Source organism: Pinus tabuliformis, chromosome 4_2 (genome assembly GCF_031772625.1).
Source record: "Pinus tabuliformis cultivar Carrire ecotype Pingquan chromosome 4_2, CPIR1, whole genome shotgun sequence".
NCBI classification, from domain to species: domain Eukaryota; kingdom Viridiplantae; phylum Streptophyta; class Pinopsida; order Pinales; family Pinaceae; genus Pinus; species Pinus tabuliformis.
This window is the reverse complement of record NC_142304.1, coordinates 360,763,076-360,786,675: the sequence shown is the minus strand read 5'-3', so window position 1 is coordinate 360,786,675 and position 23,600 is coordinate 360,763,076.

Here is a 23,600-nt window from a genome sequence, read left to right as displayed (position 1 = left end):
CTCACTCTCAAAGTAAAAGGTCAGGGATAAGTGTGTGAATAGTCAAACAAACCATGAATTATTAACAAAATTTTAATGATTTTAATTGCAAAACTATGCTTATTCATGCAACCAAATTATACTTGCAAAATGAAAGATAAATCTTGCTCAATTAACCATATAGCATGAGATGCTAGTGAAGCATATATACAATGGCACAATAAAAATAGAAAATGAATCATAAATTGTCTATACAAATAAGGCATTAGATTGTTCATTCATCGTATTCATGAGTATTGGAGCTTGAGAGTTCGTTATCATCACAAAGAGACCATTCCACAATTAAAAGATCATACACCAACATTATTAACTATGTTTAGGACAACAAAGAGTTATGTGTTTGCGATGACAAATAAAGGAAATATTCAAACTTGTCGTTGTTACTAAGGAAAATGAAGACAACAAAGTTGAATGTGGACTACTTACACATTTGTAACATTAAAATGTCATCCATTTATCATCATGCAAGTTGCATGAAGGAAATTTGGTAGTGGTACTAAGTGAACATTCTTTGATCAAAGTTCATACCCTCTCCTTAGCACTACCACTTTGCAAGATGAAGAAGAAATGTGAAATATATGTGCAACCAACTAAATAAGTTGGAAAGGTTGTTGCAACATATATAGGTGGTCATGTCATGTTGCAAAAGGAGGTGTTGGCCCACTCCCCTTTTTGATAATTTGTCAACCTTTGAATTTGATTCCCTGTGAATGTGATCAAATGATATGACCCTAAAGATTCTAATAAGCTCCATAATTTTAATCATCCTTTGATCCAATAAAGAAGTGTACAAGGAAGTATAACCTTTCACCCAATATAAAACAACCCTTGAATCCCCTATGACTTGTAAGTTTAGATTTTTTAAGTGACACAATTAAAATGGCTAACATAAACGACCAATTCATATTATCGTAGTTTTTTTTAGGTAGTCATATTTTTTTCCTAGACTAAATTAGTCATTTATGTTAGTCATTTTTAGTAGTATTACTTATTAGCTAGTTGTATATTTTAACTGGTGACTAAAATAGTCATTTATTTAGTCGTTTTTAGTTGGGTCTCTTAATATTGCTAATTTTTGGTAGTATTTCACTTGGAAAAGTTATGGTGACTAACTCTTTTAGTCACCTAGTCACTAATTTCACCATTTTCTACTAGTGCATGAACCTGGGTTCACAATGGGAAGCCTCATGCTTGTACTTAAGTTTCTGCTCTGTGTGTTCAAGTTCATATAACTAGTAGAAATGGAGAACGGTTTAATCTAAACAAGAAAACCTATGTCAAAGGCCTTACATGCTTCTCTGAAGGAACAACCTCTTCTATTCACAATAAGTCGCACTAGAAGAAAATGGTGAAATTAGTGACTAGGTGACTAAAAAAGTTAGTCACCACAACTTTTCGAAGTGAAATACTACCATAAATTAGCAATATTAAGGGACCCAACTAAAAACGACTAACATAAATGACTATTTTAGTGACCAGTTAAAATATATGACTAGATAATAAGTAATACTATTAAAAATGACTAACAAAAATGACTAATTTAGTCTAGGGAAAAAAATATGACTACCTAACAAAAACTACAATAATATGAATTAGTCATTTATGTTAGTCATTTTAATTGTGTCACTTCAACAATCTAAAATTACAAGTGATAGGGGATTCAAAGGTTGTTTTAGATTGGGTGAAAGGTTATACTTCCTTGTACACTTCTTTATTGGATCAAAGGATCATGAGATCCATAATTTGGAAAAGTTGAAACAGACTTAGCATAAATTTACTCAACCATATAAAACCTCATGAGAGAGTAGCAGAGTGATTTTAATCATGTAATCTCCCATCTCATTCGAGATGAGTAGTACTGCAAAATCCACTTGCCACCATTAACTATAACAAAAAAGGTCATTAGTGATGGTCATGCTTATGCTCCCCACTAATGACCCTCCTATATGCTCAAGCTTCCATCGTTTTTTTGTATTACTCTATACTCTCAAGGCAAATTTAGCATGCTTTTCAATATATGTGTGATCAATTTTGGTTTTTTGAATACTCAACTATTGTATGCCTCTCTACTAAAAGTGAAATTTTGATTATAATTTGGTATTTTCAGTGAAACAATAACCTAAATCATTTAGCATTTCCATATAAACTTTTCTTTAAAAGGTAATACAAAATTTACCCTATAATACAACAAATATATATATATATATATATATAGCTTCACCTCTCTAAATATTTCACACCAAAATATATATTATGATAGAAAATAGAACCATTTATACCTATAAAACCAATGACTAACCATTTGACCTGAGATGACCACTACATCAATTGCATTACAAAATTATGGGGGTTATTTCTAACTTTTTATAATATCATAATTATAAGATATGAATCTATGATATAAAATGCGACATCATGTTTTCAAAGGATATAAGGATTTAAATGGTTTGGTGCTTTAAAAGCCACGAATAAGAGTAGGATTTAAATGGTTTAATGCTTTGAAACCCGCAAAAGCCAGCAGGACTAAGAAGAGAAGCAATTTGAATCAGAAGAGGTATGGAATCAAATGAATAAGGGAACTCTATACATTGTAGGGAAAAATGCCTTCGATTGGGTGGCTGTTACACAGTGCACTGTCGTGGGAAACCACCTTATAAAATATGGTATTTTACATTCATTACCTTCTCATGGCCATAGCTCATTTCGTACACTAATTTGGCTATTCTCAATTGGTTTCTTGAAGGTATTTGGTAAGAGGATCTCTATGATCAAAATGGTAGCTTGGACATTCGAGAGGAACTTAATCATTTCCCCCGAGGTCATGGATGCTCACAATCGGTGCATCAAGCATGCAATGGATCTGCCCATGAAGCATGATTACCTCCCCAAGGAGTTTCAGGTTCCATTCTTGTCTCCTTTATAATGACCATTTTGTTTACTTGGGAAAAAATGTGGCAAATATGCGAAGTATGAATAATCCATCGATTTTGTGGTTGTATTTCATCAAACCTGGAAAAGATAGATTCTCCATTTTGGGATAAAATGCTGCTTGTAAATGATATTGTATTAAAAAGTATAGGCCACCTCAATCAAGATCAAAATCCAGTAGGACAATCCATCAATTCTTTGGTTGTATTTCATGAAACCTGTAAAAGATAGATTCTCCTTTTTGGGATAAAATGCTACTTGTAAATGATATTGTATTAAAAAGTATAAGTCATCTCAATCAAGATCAAAATCCATTCACTTTAACACAAAAATTGCAAAGTACCAAGACTTAGCCACTTGGGTACATAACAATCAATATCAATAAACAATGCCTAGGCCATCGGGCCTAGATCACAATTAAAACATAAAACCAGGTGCATCAGTCCACTAGGAGCCAACAGAAATCTAGCCCTAGGCAGTGGCATTCACAAGCTTTAAGGACTTATCAAATCTTCCATAGGCCTCTAATTAAATCACTTCGTCATTAATTTTGCCTATACTAATCGATCATGAAAATGATGTTGACATCCCTTGAGAATTTTCTATTACCCGCAAATTTCATACGGATAGTAATCTGTCATTGAAAGAAATCTTGTTGTTCAACAAGGACAACAATATATATTATGCCATTATCCATTAATGTGCTAGCCTGTTGGATAATGTACTTGCATAAATCCAACATTGCATATACTACCCCTGGGCATTAATGGATCAATGGCATAGTATATATTGGTAGCCTTTAACAAGTGGTCCAAGCTCACAAATCGGTAAGATATTGAAGGTTTCGAGCCTATTGAATAAACAACCAATTCATAATTGACTAGAAATGAGCCAATTAACATGGGACAGAACAAGTTGAAGGTGTAAGATAACATGTTTCCCCCATCACTACTACTATTGACAATGGTATGATGACTAAAATTTAGGGCACACCTGTGAAAAAATTTATCCTCTAATATGCAAAAGACTTCCATTCCATTCTCCAGAAAAGTAGTATAGTATAGAGCTATCACCCAACCACAGATAGATAGATGGATAAAGATACTGTTAATTTTAGATAACAATGGTATGTTCTATGCTTAGCACAATTTACTTCAATGCTCCTTTAGCAGCCCAGTGACAATTTCCAATAATTTCCAGTAGCAACCACATTAACTTAATCACATTGACAGTAAATGCAAATAGAACATAAAATCATAAGCAAAAAATAAGCCAAGAAAAGAGGACATTAGATTTGGTGGATGCTAGGGAAAAACCCCAATGTGGGGAAAACCCTTTGATCAAATCGTTTTATTATTATTCAATAGTTCAGCAGAGAGAGAGTACAAAAATCAAATTCACTTGCCCAATACACTATCAAATCAGCGCTGTAAAATTCTGCAGTTAGTTGTAGTCAATTTCATCCCTAACCAGAAAGTCAATGCTAGTCAAAACAACAACATCATTTCACCAATGTAGCTCGGTCCTCCTTGGTCAAACTCGGTCTAAAGAGGAGGTCAAATGCTGCCCAAAACAACTCAGTCCAATTTGGTCAAAGGAGAGAGAAAATTTGCTATGATTTTTTGCGGTCAAAACAGAAGTCAACTTGAAGTCAATGATGGTCAAATTGTCTCAAACACCTCGATTTTTGTGCCAATAAATGTGGCCTGAAGAGATCGGAATTTTGCCTCAGTGAACATAGTCAAACTTGGTTAATGAAGCCTTGGTCAACATTGTCCTGAAAATCTGAATTTCAGCCTACAATTTGACACAGAAATTCGTCCTTCCATCCACATGTGTGAGAGAGAGTTGATCTTCAAGTTGTATGGACCAATCAAATTTTGAGAGAGGAAAAATGATGAGCGATATGATGTCCAAATGAGGAGAGAGGTCACTCCTATTTATACAATTCGAAGAGGGTGAAAGGACACATCTATTAGGCTTCACGAGCTTACATTAAGCTGAGGTCGACCTTAACAATTTGTGCATGAGAGAATAAATTCAAAATTTCACTTTTGTTTGTCCGAATGAGATGAACTTGGACATGTTAAAAAGAGTAATCCAATGAAATAATAATCTCCATCATATGAGCTATCCCAAAGTGGAATTTGGCCCTAGTTGCCAATTTTAAATCTCCCTCTCAACTAGGGAAAATTCCACCTACTAATCCATCTGTCATCATCATGCCATCCTGTCATCATGTACCATATATGTTATCACTGATCTCCTCTGATGAACCATGAAGTAATAATGAAGAAGAAGTGATCGAGAGTGAGTCACAAGACCTTACCACTCTCCACTGACAAAAGTCAGTCCATGATCCCATATCAAGTTGTTGAACACCATGCATCCTAGTCATAGGGAGTACGGTAGTACACGATGCGTCCATCGGTAGTGCTGTGGTCCCTAACTACTTTTCCCAACTCATTGGCCAGATGAGAGGTACTTCCCATGAATCTCAGACTCCATGGGTAGGATGTATGCTGGGGCATTGGCAGGAGAAGGTGAAACACTCATCCTGCTCATATGGCATCAAAGAAGGTGAACCACTCATCCTATGCATATGTCAGTCATAGGGGAAGGTGAGTCACTCACCCTACACACATGTCAACCATCATGGGTTATTACAGGGGAAGGTGAACCACTCACCCTACACACATGTCAACCATCATGGGGTATCACAGGGGAGGGTGAACCATTCACCGTGTACATAACACACCACTAGGGGAAGGTGAAACACTCACCTTATGGTCACTCATATCTCCAAGAAGTACCCCAATCCCTCAGGAGCTCCTAGAGCTTAGTGTCCAACTCATATGGTACCCTCATAGGGGGTCTTTCCATGAATCCAAGTCTCTCTAGGAAGGTTAATTATTTGACCTTCCCCAAGGGCTTTTTCAAAATCTTTGCAACCTGTTGATATGTCCTAATGTGTTGGAGCCTTATTACTCCCCGATGTACCCTATCCCGAATAAAGTGGTACCTGATATCAATGTGCTTGGAGTGGTCATGGAACACGGGATTATCTGAAAGGAAAATCACACTCTGGTTATCGTAGAAGATCATGGTGGTATCCATCACGTGCTCAAATAGCTCACTGAAGAGCCTCCTCAAACAAACAAATTCATAACAAGCCATACTCGTAGTAATGTATTTGGCCTTGGTGGTACTTAAAGCAACCAATTTCTGCTTCTTTCTCATCCAAGATATTGAAGCAGACCCCAAAGAGAAGAAACAACCATATGTGCTCTTACGATCTACCACATTGCCAGCCCAATTAGCATTTGTATATCCATGTAACCTCAAATTCCTGACAATGTATCTCAGTCCATAGTGGATTGTGCCCCAAAGATATCTCAAGAGAATATTGGCAGCTATCCAATGAATGTGATAAGGCTTGACCATAAATTAACTCAACGTATTCACAATGAAGCATATGTCAGGACATGAGTTTACCAAGAATATCAGAGCCCACACAAGTTGATGATACATAGAAGGGTTTGCTAATTCGGGCCCAACAACACTTCCACATAGCTTCTTGAAGTTGAGCTCCATCGTAGTATGTATGAACTTGCAATCCACCACCCCACATCTCTCAAGCAACTTCACAATATATTTTCCTTGAGAAAGGAAAACCTCACTTGGATTTTGCTAGACCTCTAGCCCTAGGAAGTAGTGCATCATTCCTAGGTCCTTCATCTTGAATTCAAAATCCAACTCCCTATTGCATTGATGAATGAGAGGATCATCACCTGTCAAAAAGAGACCATCCACATAAGGGACTAGAATGAGAGGCCTATCCTTTTCAACCTTGAAGTATAGGTTCAGTATAACATCGCTCCATGTAAATCCTAGCTTCATAAGATATCTTTCAATCCTCTCATACCAAAACATAGGGGTTTGCTTCAACCCATAGAGGGATTTATTCAACCTGCATACATGTGACTTACAATCTTGAAATTCCAACCCCTCGGTTTGTTCTACATAGAATTCCTCTTTAAGTGAGCCATGCAAGAAAGCAATTTTGACATCCATTTGGTGTAGGCTCCAACCTTGCAAGGTAGAAAGGGCTATGATCGAATGGATGGTTGTATATTGGGAAACTAATGCAGATATCTCATCATAGCCTACTGCTTCCTTTTGAGAGAAGCCTCGAGCAATGAATCTGGCCTTGAACTTTTCAGCACTCCCATCAGCTCCATGTTTGATTTTGTAAAGCCATTTTTAAGTGACCAGAGACTTATCCTTGGGTTTGGGAACCATATCCTAGATATCATTCTTCATGATTGATTCATATTCCTCATTCATCTTATCCTTCCATACTTGGTGTTTCACAGCTTCTTCGAGCGTACATGGCTCACATTGTACAATGGTACTCATGGAAGCTAAGTACCTTTGGTACCTATTTGGCTTCTTGCTTTCTCGAAATGTGCCCCTTAGTGCAATATGTTTCTCAACATCTTCAAGAGTATCTTTGAACCACAAAGGTTTTTTTCTCGAAGTATAGGGCTCAATAGAAGGTGGATCAATGGGATCCATCGGACCTTCAACATCGGGCATCAGGTCATCAGTCGGAGGTTCATCCTGTTTTCCTACATCATCATCATTGTCCTTCCTAGGGATAGGAAGATCTCAGACTTTCCTAAGGGAATAATCTTCATCGAAAGTGTCATCATGACTTATTTCCACTTCTCTTTGACCATGCACATAGATTCTATATTCCTTTTAAGTTTCACTATATCCTACAAATGTTCCTTTCTTCCTATATGCATCTAGCTTGTTTCTTTTCTTTTTCAGCGCATGAAAATATACGGGACAACCAAAAATTCTAAAATGAGAAACATAAGGTTTCTTACTATTAAAAACTTCTTTGGGCATCTTGAAGTTCAATGCTTGGTGCGGCCATCTATTTTGAACATACATAACGACGTTGGCAACTTCGGTAGGCCTTGGTCATGAAGCATGGCATGGGTGGCTTCTATGATAGTTCGATTCTTCCTTTCGGAAACTCCATTTTTCTCAGTAGTATATATAGTAGTGGTCTCCCTCTTAATGCCAACTTCTCTACAATAGTCATTGAATTCATTTGAATCATATTTGATTCCATTATCGGCCCTCAATATTTTGATCTTCTTCCTTGTTTGATTCTCGACCAAGGTTTTGAAAGAGCAAAACCATTTGAACACTTCATCCTTCTTCTTAAAGAAATAGATCCATGTTTTGCGAGAGAGGTCATCCACAAAAATTACATAGTACAAATATCCACCCAAAGATGTTACGGGAAACATACTTGATAGATCAGAATGGACCAATTGAATAATAGTCATTGAATAATTGAATTCATTTTACTCATATTCGATTCCATTATCGACCCTCAATATTTTGATCTTCTTCCTCGTTTGATTCTCGACCAAGGTTTTGAAAGAGCAGAACCATTTGAACACTTCATCCTTCCTCTTAAAGAAATAGATCCATGTTTTGTGAGAGAGGTCATCCACAAAAATTATGTAGTACAAATATCCACCCAAAGATGTTACGGACAACATACTTGATAAATTAGAATGGACCAATTGAATAATATCAGTAGTTTGACTTTGACTTGAGGGGAATGGTCCCCTTGTGTGTTTTCCAGTTGCAGAACCCTGACACACACCTTCATGATATAAGTTGAATTCGGGCATACCCATGACCATCTTCCTTACATCAAGTAAGGCTTTGTAATGAAGGTGAGAAAATCTTCAATGCCATAATTCGGATTGAAGAGAAGTATCACAAGACATTGCTCCCAATGGACTTTCTCCAACCTGATAAATAGCTTCAACTCTAAATCCAAGAGTGAATGCATCTTTCGGGTTTGTTTACCAAACACGAACATTCCTATTGATGAATGTCACCTTGAAACCTTTATCTTCCATCACACAAATAGAGACCAGGTTCTTTTTCAAATTAGGTACATAAAACACTTCTTGTAAATGAAGGGTTTGACCTTGATTTAAGTGAAGAGTAACATTCCCAATTAATTTCATGGGATAAGTAGCATTGAAGAGAAGTATCGCAAGACATTGCTCCCAATGGACTTCCTCCAACTTGATAAAGACCTTCAACTCTAAATCCAAGAGTGAATGCATCTTTCGGGTTCGTTTACCAAACACAAACATTCCTATCAATGAATGTCACCTTGAAACCTTTATCTTCCATCACACAAATAGAGACCAGGTTCTTTTTCAAATTAGGTACATACAAAACTTCTTGTAAATGAAGGGTTTGACCTTGATTTAAGTGAAGAGTAACATTCCCAATTCCTTTCATGAGATAAGTGGCATTATCCCCAAGTATAATCTCCATATTTGTCTTCTTTTCAATTAAGTTTGAGAGGGTCTCCTTATACCCAGTGAAGTGCCTTGAGGCGCCACTATAAATCAACCAATGATCCAGTGTATCCAGAGGAGAGGCAATGTTAAGGGAAGAAATAAGATAATTTTTTTTTTCTTTTCTACAACATTAACTTCTTCATACCTAGAGTTTCTTGACTTCTTAGGAGGATGACCATTTCCATATCAAGCAACGAGAGTATTTCTCTTTCCTTTGTTGTTGAACCTCTTGTTCCTTTGATTATCATTGCCTTTGTAGTTGTTGTTATTGTTTTCATCATCTCTTGGAATATCCTTCTTCTGAGGACACTCTCTAGCGAAGTGGCCAAACTTGTTGCATTTGAATCATCTCTCTAAAGATTTTTTCTTCAGATTGGGAGCTAGAATAGTTGATTAGGTCAATGGACTTGTGAATTTACATGCCACAGATGTAAGATTCATATATCAATGCTTCATTTGGGGCTACAAGAATGCATTGTGCATAGATCTATACAGGTTGCAGAAGAGTATTTTCCCCTTTGTAGCTCTTGAATACACTTACAAAAGAGAGATACCCAATGAAAACCCTTGTCCCAAAAACGAAATCAGAAAATACTTGATTTAGAAATGCGTTCCTTACTTGTTTCAGAACATTTGTAAAGAGAGTGAAGCTTCCAAGGAAGAAGAAGGTGTTGTTTGTATCTGAGCCACCAGGAGGAGGCATTAGATAGCTACAACCAAGCCAACAAATAGATTCATCATTTTTATTTTTGATTTTGCTAGGCCAACCTATGTTTAACTGTCAACAACCTCTGTTTATGATATTTGATGTCCAATGTTTTATTGTTTAAGTATTTAACATCCAATGTGTAACCTACAATCCATCATTTAATAGCCAAGAAGATGGTTATGGTCACTTAAATACAGGGTTCCCTATTCTAGGGACCCCAACATCCCCCTATCCCCCATGATGCTCCCTAAAATTTCAGGGGTGGCTCCACATTTACTCAAAGTGCATTTCCCAGCTCCTACAACCAACATTCTGAAAATTAGTGGAACACTGGAATTATCAGTGTAAGGCTGCTTCTCATGAGGAAGCACCCCATCTTAGCCTAGGGAAACTAAAGAATTTTAACAAGAAGTGGTTTTACTTGTTAAAGCCAAATTCAATTCTTTTCTTTACAATCCCTTCCTAGTTACAGTCTGATGCAACCCTAAGGCTGCCATATGCTAAACACCTTATCGGGACTTAATTCCTCCTTAATGCCTATTCATTAGGCTTTGTATACATGCACACATATATCGGAAGCGTTCTTTTTTGTTCAACCCCGTGACCATACCCTTTTTATACAATACACAGAAATACGAGATATACATGGGAAAACCCACACTGTCACACTTAGCCGGACTTCAAATGTATTATACCTACATTTATAACTCTATCGGGTCCATTCATCACCCTGCTTTACACCCTTTTCCACAAGATATATGCCTTTTCCTTTTGGAATTGAAATACCCTTGGAAAATTCCAAAACAACACTTTTCCCCTTTTTAAACAAATATATGTGTTAATGCCACAGATCAGGATCTGGCTGATCGAATAGTTAGGATTTAATCGCCTTATCGGAAATTGGTAGTCACAAGGTCTACACTATCAGTGCTTCCCTTTCGCAGAGGTCTGATGCGATTATCGCTAATCGCTATTGGCGATCGTATCACTAAACACTTCACCGCTTCCGCTCCCAAACGCCAATGTGATGTGTTGGCAATCGCATACCATCGGAATGTTGTGATACGATGCGATTATGAGTCTAGACCTGATATGACTCAAAACTCTTGATTATAATATTTCAAATCCGCTATATGGATCCACTAAGTGGTTTGTGTTAAAATCTTAGTGTAAATGGGATTTTTCCTCGTGGGTCTAAAACCACGCAAATAGGCTTTATCGACCCGATATGGATGATCCGATACTTAGATTAAATTGATTCAACAATGGGTTTCATATGAAAAATTTACAGCTCTATTAACTCTACGATTGATATTGAAAACTATAAAGAACAGTGAATTAACCACTTCGCCAACTATAAATAACAAAAGCACAACACTGAGTTCCAACAGGCTTTAATAAATCATCCACACAACATCATTTTTGTCCAAAATAAAGGAAATTACAAAGTCTCAGCCTTGGGCCTGATTATAACAAAAAAAGGCCTCTGTTTCATATGCTATCTTTACGCAATCTGCTGTCACTCTATTCAGTCTTCCCTCAATCCTCTCTGACCTGATTCTCGTAATTAGTGGCCATTGTTCCTAATCCACCCGTAGTCTTACAATTCCCTCTTGAGTCCTCTCTCTTTGTCTCCTTTATCTCGAATCCCTCTTCAGAAAAGAAAGGGAATTACATATATCTCCTATCTAACAGTCTCCTTCATAATTGAAGGGATAGACTACATATTTAGAAGCCCAATCCTATCCTAATCTGAACAATTCTAACTACTTGGCTTGATCTCCATGCAAGGAGGATCACTTGCCAATTATTCCCAATTCTGTTCAAAATTAGGCAATCATTAACTACTTACATTTATTTGAAATTAATACAAATTAACCAACCAATTCTTCTTCCAAACTTTCATAAGCCACAACATGTGACCACACCATCACATTGCTGGCAAGGCCTAGATGCTCCTGCATCAGACTTCCAAGTTTAAAAATAATCATGATCTCCTAATCATGTGCTTCTAATCTGTGTCCTCTTGTATCCCATAATTGGTTTGGTATTTTGTCCTTGGTTGCTGCTGTTGTTGTTTGTTGTTCTCTAGGTCTCCATATTTTATGATGCAATGCCCCATTAGCTATGTTTTCACTATCAAATACTGTCCTTTTCATATATTTTACTGTTATTTGCTCATCATTACAGTTTATGTCAGACTTCTCCACCTTAATTTGCAGTTTACCAATACCTTCACTTGTTCCATTCCTTCCAGCCAATCTTCCTTCCTTCTTTTGTCCTCCATTTAGTTTATTGGAATGTTGTGTTATGAGTTTCCACAACTCATCAATTTCTTTGTCCACTTCACTTCTCAGATGATGAATACTATTCTCCTGCAACTGGATGTGTTCTTGAATAAGAACATCATAATCTTTGTGCCAATATTTTTCCATATACATTTCTGAAATGTATAAATGCCTTCTCCATTGATCCCCTGCAATAATTTTAGTTCCTTCTTCTGGTTTCTCATTCATGGCTCCATCATTTCTTACTTCAATTCCCAGTGTACCTGCAACTCCACAATTTTTCTGAAAACTAAGAATTCTTCCTGCTTGCTTAGGTACTTGGAATACCTCTTCTTCTAGTAACTTAATTTTTGCGCCCTTGAGGATTATGGCATCATATTTGTTTGTTTATGAAATGTCATCTTCAGCCTATTCTTCATCAATAACTCTTTGTGGTACAATAGTAATCTTGTTACTATCATCTCTTGAACTCCTTTCTTGTTTGACACTCCCATACTGTAAATTCAACACCATTTCATCTTTCTGAGACATTCTGATCTCACCCTTCATTAATTCGATCTGATCTTCAGAATTAGCTCCTTGGTTCAAATTGACATCACATTGTCTTGTTCCTACATATAAAGCTTCATTAGATTCAGGAAATTCATTAAACACAAATACTTTACCTTGCTTCCTCATTATGCCAACAATTCTGACAATTTCTTTCCATATTTGTCTTCCATGACAACTTCTTCATTCTCTTTTAGTTCTGGTCATACAGTCTGATCACTTATTCTTTGATTTTCTTGCCTCTTCTCCAAAATACTTGACTCATGCCACAAATCTTTCATCTCATTTGGAATTTCTCCCAAGAGCTCTGCATGATCTTCACTAGCTTCATTGTCTGTAACATCTATCTTTAGTCCTTCTTTACTCTAGCTTTCTTCAAGTTCAATGATGTTCAATAACTGTTTAACATATACAAAGTCTTCTATATCAACCTTCAGTATCTATTCTCCTTTGGCTTCAGTCTTCAATAGTTGTCTAATATCTGCATAATTCACTACAACTATGTTTAATAGCTGCTCCTTCCCCTTCATCATAAGATTATGTGAATTTCCTTCTTCTAACTTCTAAAAAATCATATCTTCGCTTTTCCTTTCCCTTATGACAACACTAAATAGTTGTCTTATCTCAGTGTATCATGCATTTACACACAAAGGATTAGTTTCAACATTATCAAATACCAAGGTCTTCATAAGATTCTCCATTTTCTTTATATTAGCTTCATCAGTTTTCCTAAGAAAAATATTTGTTCTATGTTCATATGAATGGATTGCTTCCTTTCCAAACATTCCTTTGATCTCAATAATTCCATTGCCATCCCCCTTTTGACTTACCCTTTGGATGTCATCTGACTGGACATCTTCCTTCACTTGACTATAACTTTTCTCTTTGTTCTTCATATGGTTGTGAGTAGTCATCTCTTCACCTATTAATATAACAGTTTCCAATAAATTCTTGTCTTTCCTCAAGTCTATATGACCTGCAAACATACAACAATCATCAATTTTAAAAACACAATACCTTCCATCCTCTTTTTATGCTTCAAGCACCAATCCTCCATCATAGATTTTCTAGATTTCAGTAGATTCTTCTTGTTGCGACTCCATTTCTCTGAGTCTCTCCTGCTCTAATAAATCAATATGAATTTGTCCAAGTTCCCTGAACTCGTTTATCAGCGTTCCATTCCACCTCTATTGCAATAGCTTCCACTTGACCCTTTTCTTCGTTCTTCATTTGTATCTTCAGTCTTCACTTGTCTTTCTTTGTACTGTCAAACTAATCTCTTGTTCTTCATTCTATTGCGAGTTGCTATATTCCTACAATCTAATGCATTCCTCAAATTCACTTTCATGTTGCTGATAATCTCTTTTAAATTGCTAGTTTCTTCCATCCTTATCCTACTGAATTGATACTTTTGTCTCCTCCATGTCTCTGAGGACATAACTTCCTTGTTGCTCCTGATCTTCCATTTCACCTTCAAATAATATCTGCTCAATTTCTATGATTTCAGCATCATATTTATTAATGATATCTTCCACACCTACAGTCACATCATTAACTGAAGAGTCTAAACATTTACTTAACTCTATAGATGTTAGAGGAATTTCAACCTTATCATGCATAGTAACCATAATCTCCCCTTTATCAGGTTCTGAAAGCTTCATTTCTCCTTCAGGTTCCTTGAGCAATCTTTCGAAGAATTCTAATTCCATTTGAAATCTCTCCAGCAGTTCATTACAACTTCCATTCTTAGCTTCATTCTTTTCCTAGCAATCCTCTTTAATAATTGTGTTTTCTGCACTATCATATTGCAAAGTTCTTTCATCAATTTCATTAAACAAATTCATTTGTTTACCTTCCTGTAATATCACTATGGCATTTCATTAGACTTCTGGTCCATATCATCTTCGTCTAACTATTTTACACGAAACAAAATTTCATCTATGAACTTCCTCTGCTGCAATAAATTAGCACCTTCTTCCTCTAAAGGAATTCTCTATCATACTTCACCTCAAGAGCTTAATTCATGTTTGTGACAATTTCACCAGACTTTCCATCATTCTCTTCATATCCTTTAAACATACAAAAACTATGAGAACTAAAATCACAAGGCTCCATTGCCTCATATGCTTCTCCTGTCATCATATCTTCAAATTGTTCTGAACTATTCCAATAGTCCATGAGATCTTCAGCTGATCTCTCATTATCCTCTTCACCCAACATTTCACCCTGTTCTGGTCTACAAATGGAAACTTCCATTTTTTCCTCTACTTCTATGAGGTTCTTCATCAACCACTTTACCTATTCCTGTTGCAACCTTCTCTGCAACTTATGCCACTTCACTGGCTTCCTCTTCAGGACACAACCTTGTCTTTGATTCTCTTCTAGCAACATCACTAACACATCGAGTTATTTTCTTATTTCATCCATTTACTTGTCAAGCTCTGCTTGACTCATCCATTCCTTATGGATTGTTTGAGCACTCTTCTCCTCCATCTTGTAGCATTCTTCTGCACCTTCCATATGACTTTCCATAGCTATCTTCTCTTTTGTGTGAGCTTCTACACCTGCAACCACTCAACTTCCTTCTAAGTTGATCTTCTCACCAAGTTTCTCCTCTGCTTGGCCTCCAAGTCCTCTTTCTTTAGAACTTGCACTGAGCACTCTTTCTCTCTCTCTCTCTCTGGTTGCTCCACTCACTTCTCTTAAGGAATCCTTTGTCCCTATCTATTCCAAGCCTTAGCTGGAATGAGGTTCTGCTACAATCTCTAAGAACTTCCAAAAGTTCTTCTATAGACTTACTGATGTAATCCTGTGCCCAAAATTTCCATTCATTTAACTGCTGAAACTTTCACACCTTTTATATCATAACTTTCATACGCAAGACATCCTTCTTGCATGAAATTTTCTTCTCTTTTCCTGCTCTAATACCAAAATGATGCAACCCTAAGGCTACCATATGCTAAACACCTTATCGGGACTTAACTCCCCCTTAATTCCCACTCATTAGGCTTTGTACACACACATGCATATATTGGAAGCGTTCTTTGTTGTTCAACCCTGTGACCAAGCCCTTTTTATACGATACATAGAAATACGGGATATACATGGGAAAACCCGCACTGTCACACTTAGCCAGACTTCAAATGTATTATAGCTGCATTTATAACTCTATCGGGTCTATTCATCACCGCGCTTTACACCCTTTCCACAAGATATATGCCTTTTCCTTTCGGAATTAGAATACCATTGGAAAATTCCAAAACAACACTTTTTCCCCATTTCAAACAAATATGTGTTAATGCCATGGATTGGGATCTGGCTGATCGAACTGTTAGGATTTAATCGCCTTATCAGCAATCAGTAGTCACAAGGTCTGCACTATCGACACTTCCCTTTGGCAGAGGTCCGATGTGATTATCGCTAATCATTATCGGCAATCGCATCGCTCAACACTTCACCACTTCCGCTCCAAAATGCCAATGCAATGTGTCGGCAACCGCATATCACCAGGGTTTGGGCAGGCCTTTGTCATACACCACTTCGATGGTGCGATGTGACTATGAGTCCAAACCCGATATGACTCAAAACTCCTGATTATAATATTTCAAATCCATTATACGGATTCGCTAAGTGGTTTGTGCTAAAAACTTAGTGTAAATGGGATTTTTGCTCACCGGTTTGAAACCACACAAACATGCTTTATTGAATTGATATGGATGATCCGATACTTAGATTAAATCGATTCAACAATGGGTTTCATATGAAAACTTCAGAGTTCTATTAACTCTGCGATTGATACTGAAGACCATAAAGAACATTGAATCAACAACTCGGCGAACTATAAATAACAAAAGCACAACATAGAGTTCCAACAGGCTTTAATAAATCATCCACACAACATCACTTTTGTTCAAAATAAAGGAAATTATAGAGTCTCAGCCTTGGACCTGATTATAACAAAAAAAACCTCTATTTCATATGCTATCTGCACGCAATCTTCCCTCACTCTATTCAGTCCTCCTTCAATCCTCTCTGACCTGATTCTCCTAATTAGTGGTCTCTGTTCCTAATCTGCCCATAGGCTTACAATTCCCTCTTGAATCCTCTCTCTCCATCTCCTCTGTCTCAAATCCCTCTTTAGAAAAGAAAGGGAATTACATATATCTCCTATCTAACAGTTTCCTTCACAATTGAAGGGATAGACTACATATTTAGAAATCCAATCCTATCCTAATCTGAACAATTCTAACTACTTGGATTTATCTCCATGTAGGGAGGATCACTTGCCAATTATTCCCAGTTCTGTTCAAAATTAGGCAATCATTAACTACTTACATTTATTTGAAATTAATAAAGATTAACCAACCAATTCTTCTTCCAAACTTTCATTATCCATAACATGTGACCACACCATCACATTGTTAGCTAGGCCTAGTTGTTCCTACATCACAGTCATTTAGAGATGGGGTCTCCTATGCTAGGGACACCAATGTCCCCCTGTCCTCCATGAGGCCCCCTAAAATTTGGGGGGGTGTCTCCATATAACTCTCAAGTCTGCTTCCCAGCTTCTGCATCGCCATGTTCTAGAAATTTGGTGGAACATTATAATTATTAGTGTAAGGCCGCTTTTCATGAAGAACCATCCCCTCTTAGCTCTGGGGACTTGAGGGTTTTTAAACAAGAATTGGTTTTACTTGTGTTAGAAAATTATATATTATAGAGCAATGGAACACAAAAAATATTGCAGAAATATAAACGCAGAAAACGGATAAAACAAGAGAGACATAGATATATGTGGTTCACCTAGTTTGGGCTACGTCCATGGAGAAACAACCATTCCTTCCTTTTATATTATCCAGCAAACTGAAGAGATACAACCTACAATAGATCTGCTGTAGCACCCTCTTCGCTCTCAATCTCCTCTCTCTTCCTCACTCAGAATCCAGATATCCATAGACACAATACAATTCCCTCATATATAGTGAGGGGTTGCCTTTGAGGGAAAAAAACCCTAAATTAAACATAACTTCTACCGTTAGATCATCTGCCTAATGAACGACCCAGATTTACTAGAAATTACTAGACTTTTACAAGGCAATTTTACATCTATTTTTTTAGCTTCAGGGGCATCACCCTTGAACCCCCGCCAAGGGACCATTGGCCCCCGGATCCCTGCGGGGGGGAAAAGTGCACCTCGTACCCCCCCGTGTGGAGGGGTGTAAAGTCTTCTTGGAGTATACATCCGACTGAAACCTTTGAATACAGAAGATAATCAGGCTCCGAACCCAACAACTTGTTCAATACAAATTCATCTTATCCCATTCCAGTACCTTCCCACATGTGCACATACTCATATGCTAGCATTTTCAGCTTAATGAGGATGGTAATTCCCTTGTATTGTTGTAGCTCTCTTGATCCATGATGTACTCATTGTCTATTGACAACCAAGGGTTTATTGTTTAAGTATTCAACATCCAAGGTGAAACCTACAATCTAGCATTTAACAGCCAAGAAGATGGTTATGGTCACTTAAATATGGGGTCCCCTATTATAGGGACCCCAACATCCCCCTATCCCCCATGATGCTCCCTAAAATTTGAGGGGTGTCTCCACATGTCCTCAAAGTGAATTTCCTAGCTCCTACATCCTGACATTTAGAAACTTAGTGGAACACTGGAATTATCAGTGTAAGGCTGCCTCTCATGAGGAAGCACCCCACCTTAGCCCAAGGAAACTAAAGCATTTTAACAAGAACTTGTTTTACTTGTTAAATCCAAATTCAATTATTTTCTTTCCAGTCCCTTCCTAGTTATAGTCATTTAGAGATGGGGTCTCCTATGCTAGGGACACCAACGTCCCTCTATCCCCCATGAGGCCCCCTAAAGTTTTGGGGTTTGTCTCCATATGACTCTCAAGTGTGTTTCCTAGCTTCCGCATCCCCATGTTATAGAAATTTGGTGGAACATTAGAATTATTAGTGTAAGGTTACTTCTCATTAAGAACCATCCCCTCTTAGGTCTGGGGAATTGCAACATTTTAAACAAGAACTGGTTTTACTTGTTCAAGACAAATTCATCTTTTTCCATTCCCATCCCTTCCTACATGTGCACATACTCATATGCTAGAATTTTCGGCTTAATGAGGACAATAATTCCTTTGTATTGTTGTAATTATATTGTTGTATCTCTCTTGATCCATGATGTACTCATTGTCCCTTGAAGTAATATGTGATGCATCTAAAAATATTGCAGGATTCTGTCAAATTTTAATTACTTCTCCCTGTAAAAACCTTGAAATAATGGACTACAAATTTCTATATTCAATACCAAACAAATATTAATTTATTGAGCACATGGTCAAGTGATTAAATCACTTTTTATGCTCATACCTGGGTTCAAAACCCAGAAGACATGTTGTCACACTAATGTTGCCCACAAAGTTAACTTCCACATCCATGGTCAGTAGAAGTCCAAGTGACATGGATGGCCTAAGGATGTAGAGTATCTCAATGAATGATGCCAGGTTCAAGCCTTTTGTGGACTTTACAGAATAGATACTTCTTGGTCATGGCATTTGAGCCAAAGGAAGAGCCAACAATTAAAAAAGTGTTATTTAACAACAAAGGAAAAAAATTGTGCCTTGACCAAAATCCCATGAATGATAATAAGTTAATAACACATTAATCTAACCTTTACATACTTCATTGTAGACTTTTTTAACTCCTTATCCAAAACCAAACCTAACTAGAGCTATAGCACTAATTAGGACAAATCCTTGGTTTCTCCCCTACAAGATTACCAATTCAAAACCCTAATAGGTTACCAATAGGGTGTTGGTTCAAAACTCACGGGCTAGGTAGACCAAATTTTGATATAGTTCAATTCTCATCACAGAACTATATATATTAGATGGATGATATAGAAAAAATTAAAATATGATGTCTTAGGTAGCAATGAGAATGGGATGACAATCCTTGGCACTCAAAGAATACATTAAAATATAAAAAATTCTAGTGAAGGTGGTAGTCAGTAACTTTTATTAATAGGACAAAAAATCCATGGGCATTGTTCAATTGAATTCAATAGCACACAAGAAGACATATTGGACAATCTTCACATAAATCCCTATGGTTCATAGGTAAACTATAAATATTGGATAACCTTGAATTCAGAGCAAGACACTCCTTAATAATAAATAGGTTGGTAATATATTTCCATAGCATCTAAAGGTAAATACCTTAATCTTGATGATAAACCAATGTGGGAAATAGAAAAGTAATAAGTATTTGAAATAAGTGACTGCCTTGCATTATATTCAAATATAATTAAAAAACAATGCTAACTATAAATGTTGAACATTTATCTTGATAACTGAAGAAAGTTATCCATAACTTAATAAACAATTGGGAAAATTTTCTTGATTAAATAAGAAAACATATAAAAAATCGGATACAAATTCTGCAAAAAGGGAGGTGAATCTTCTGGTAGGCTCTCGGATATTTTGTGAATATAGTGGCCCCTAGGGCATTAGAGTATTCAACCTACAGGTTTCAAAATTCCAACTCTTTAAAAAGTCTTCAATTCTACCTTTTATCCCCTCTTGCATACTAAGTTCCAACCTTCTTTAGTGTAACCTCTTTCCAAAAATAGAAAGGAAGATGAGGTGTCTTGAGGAGGTTTGTCACCTTAGGTATGAAGGGTCTCAATTGGCTTATAAAATAGTGTACTTTGTTTCCATTATTTCTCCATGAATTCCTACATTTATAACAATTTGTCAGTTGTCTTATCTATAGTCATAAAGTGAAGATGCTATTAGTGTATTTCCAAGTATTCATTCTGAATGCCATTTTTCATTCTAAAAATACTATCCCCTCAATGAATGTATTAACATCCATTCATAAATTGATCAATGGAAGGCTTTATGAAGAAAATGACAAATGACTTTTCCTAGCTTGTTTTTTGTATGAATGCACCTTTGCTTCTCATCTTTACATTTTAATTTGGAGTTGCTGCCCTTGATCTTTGTTTTTGTTTCTGCATAGGATATACCAACACTAAAGCTTGAAATAGTGGAAAACAAACTTGTTCTTTTTCTGATTCTATTTATTGTTGTTAATATGGCCCTCATAGGTTTCTACTTTACTAGCCATGTAAATTTAGTAGCAACATTTGGAAATGGAACCAAACCTAGCAACCATATTTCAAATTCTATGTGAAGTCCTTTATTGGAAGGTTGGTTGACATTCTACTAGCCATTGTTTTAATGTTCCTTTTGGATCTACTGTAGAAACATGCCTATGCCTAAGGACTTACACCACTAAATCCTAAGAAGTTGCCTCTTTCTCCCAATAGATGAAATAAAAGAGCATGGGATTTCATGTTAAGCTTTATAAAAGTTCCACAAAATTCACTCTTCCTTTCCCATCACTCAGTACAACTCAATCTTCCTTAGATAATCAAGGGACTTCATATTTTGCATAGTGATTCTGAGTACATTCTCTTAAATGATTTCCAATGAGAACATGATTCAGATGAAGGAACAAGTTGTCTTCAAGTGAGAGGGAGTTGGAATTTGACTGATAGTGTTAGTGCTGTAAAAGCTTCAAAAATAGAAATTCGAAATTAAATACAAGTTGTTGGATCTAGCACTAGCATAAGGCATGCCATTATACCATAAAATTATAACAATGTCACAATGTGAAGAAACAAAAAAGAGCTTGCTTCTGACAACTACAATAAACATTCAGTGATGCCTACTGGCTCTAGACACGTAGGTACATTTATATTCACAAAATTTGAAGGCCAATTAGACAGTTGAAGTTCACTAATTCTTTCAATAATCAGAATATACTCACTCACATAGTTTGGATCAAAAGGGTTGAAGACTTCTTCCACTCTATCCATTTATGGGGTTTGCTGCTACTAATGCAACCAATATTGCTACAAATGCAATAGAGACAAACATTCAAATCGAGATTACAAGAGTTATTGCTACTTCGAACATCTTATCCAACACAGTACACTTTTTTTAATACCTAAATGTGACAACTAAACTACGACAAAGATAAGAAATGATGCAGACTGCTCAAATGTCATGAATGCATTAAAACTAACAACCATGACAAGAGTATCCAACAAAGCACCTAGAGGCTCAAACCAGAAAATAAATTGCACAGTTTAGACTTCATCGAAAGGTCATATATATTATGTTTCAATGGATCTCTAAAGTTTGACAATGACTAACTAGAGGGAAATCATGCACAAGCCCTGAAAGTTGATAAAGAATTGGAACAGTCCCATAAAGAGGCACTTGTTTTTCCAATTGAAGGACAATTTGGTGGAAGATATAAGGGAGTCAAAGACATGTTTTAAGAATCTAAAGAAGAAAAATAAAATGGTGGTGTCTTCCCTATTACAATGGGGAGTCTCATAGGCTCCCTTGAGGATGATAACGCTGACTATGAAGAAAATTCTGAAAATTTTCAGTTTGATGCCTTGAGTAGTGATAAAGACAATTCTCCAAAGGAGGATCAATGTGATTTTCTTAAAGAAACCTTTGCAGACAAGAAAATGGGCATGGAGTACTAGGTGAATGATCTTGTTTTCAGCATCAATAGAGACCACCATGAAATTTTGCTGCCTAGTGAGATAGGGGTGGTATTACAGTAGTAATGAATGAAGAATCTGAACCAGGGTCTAGAACAGACAACATCATTGGCCTCATGGGATATGATGATATGCTCACTGTCCTAGAAGGACATATCAGAAAAATGAGTCAGGTTGAAGAATTGAGGTGCATAGAAGATCTAGGATATGAAGTCCTGGGCACTGAAAGGCACAATTTTCTATTGGAAAATGAAAACCTCATGATACCAACCATGCTCATGATATTGATGGAAGTATCATCGTTTTGGACTCAAAAATTGAGAAAAACAATTACATATATATAGTCATACATTTGGAGGATTTTAACTTAAATTCTTCATGCATGCCATCTAATGAGGAGCTAGGGAAGGGGTTTCTGTAGAGGGCTAAGGTTAAGTGTGCTAGAGATGAGATTTCAAGAACAGTAAAAGGACCCTCAAATCAACCTTCCGAAGTGTTTCTCTATGAATCAGATTCTGTAAGTTTGAATAAAGGTTTGTTTCAAAATCAACACCAAGGACAACATGATAAGGTTTTCCTTATCAGAAAGAGCACCATTCTTTGAGCCCAAGCCATGATACAAACATGCGTGTTCTTGGCCCTAGAGACAACCTTTCCTTTGCTAGAATGAAAATATATTTTTCATTAACCAAAGAGAGTCTGAATGTGGGTGTTTGTAACTTTTCACAAGAGCTTTAGAGGGTGGATTTAATGAAGTTATTAGTGATAAGGAGTGTTTCTCTCCCATAATATGCTAGTTTCGCAATGATCAAGGACTTATAGGCTGATTTTTGCCTAGAATGTTGAGAATTCATGATCCCATGGTATCAAAGGAAGGGAATGAGGACACTAACCCACCAACAACAACACTTGTGGCTTATAAGTACTCTTATTTTAACATATCACCTTTTTCATGATGACTAAACAAGGGAAAGGGACACTGCAACCTTGAGACGATGAAGTGGATTCATTGGATAATTGATTTTTCCTTAACAAATCTATGTTGATATGTTCATATTAGAGGGTTCTCAAA